The 1,065-nt window shown below is 36.7% G+C and overlaps 1 protein-coding gene across 1 annotated transcript in view; it reads right to left on the reverse strand.

The window, feature by feature from the left end:
* LOC101860350 overlaps positions 1 to 1,065 on the reverse strand; it is a 22,324-nt gene that overhangs the window by 5,530 nt on the left and 15,729 nt on the right. The window lies entirely within an intron of this gene.

A 1,065-nucleotide genomic window follows, 5' to 3' on the forward strand; every position in this document is an offset into this window, starting at 1 on the left:
GGGGGGCAGAGAGATAAAGAGAACACGTTTTAGTTGTTTTACAATACCTGCATATTTTCTTCTACCATTAACCAAAAAAAAAATAATTAAAAAAATAAATTGCTCAGCGCGCGAAAAAAAAGATAACTGGATATTTGGTTCACAACACATTATAATGATATGGTATTTTTAAAAAATGATTGCAAATTGTTGGCCAATCTGTTCAGATGTACTGAACCCAACATTTTCAAACTTCTTTTTTTTCATTGCAGCTTCTTAATTTGCTGTGCTGTTTGCATGTGCTCGAGAAATATTTAGTTGAAATTTAAATTCTTAAAAAGAAAAGACAATAAAACATACATAAATCTATTCTTCATTCTTTCCTTTTCCTGGAAAAAAATTGCTTTCTGGACCAAGAACAGTTGAACAAATTGCCAATAAAATGTTGCCCTCCAGGAACAACATGGGCTAAGGTTCAAACTGACAGTTGCCCGTCCTACTTTTGTTTAGGTACGAGTTTTGTGGAGCTCGCAACTGTACCATGTCATATGAGCGTGCAGGATACATTTGAGTGTTTTCAATTTGGTAGGAACAGAACCAACTCTATAAATCGCTTTTTGGGACAACTAAAGGGATCTTAAACGTGCACAGCTTGCACACAGGACCTCCGAGATTTTTTCGCTCTTATCCGAGAAGGTTAGGTGTTCGATCTTACCTACCCTAAAATCAGGGCCGTGGCTAAAAGGCAACAGTAAAGTGCCAGGATTGGCAGTGCAAAGAGTCAGGAGCCAGAGAAGGGGTATTTCATAATTTGCAATCTTGGTAAAAACAAAGAGTCACTCGCAAATCATTAATTTAGATTTTGGTACCCTGAGTTTCGAATTTGACATTCTTTTCTGTTTATGACAGAACGTAATAGATCTAGGTTTGTTTCTCCTCGGCGGACCGCAGGTGTCGAGGACTGTCTGGCAAACCAGTTGCACCAAAAATCAGGTTCTATCTATCTATCTATCTATCTATCTATCTATCTATCTATCTATCTATCTATCTATCTATCTATCTATCTATCTATCTATCTATCTATCT

This window comes from Aplysia californica, unplaced genomic scaffold, assembly GCF_000002075.1.
Source record: "Aplysia californica isolate F4 #8 unplaced genomic scaffold, AplCal3.0 scaffold00384, whole genome shotgun sequence".
NCBI classification, from domain to species: domain Eukaryota; kingdom Metazoa; phylum Mollusca; class Gastropoda; order Aplysiida; family Aplysiidae; genus Aplysia; species Aplysia californica.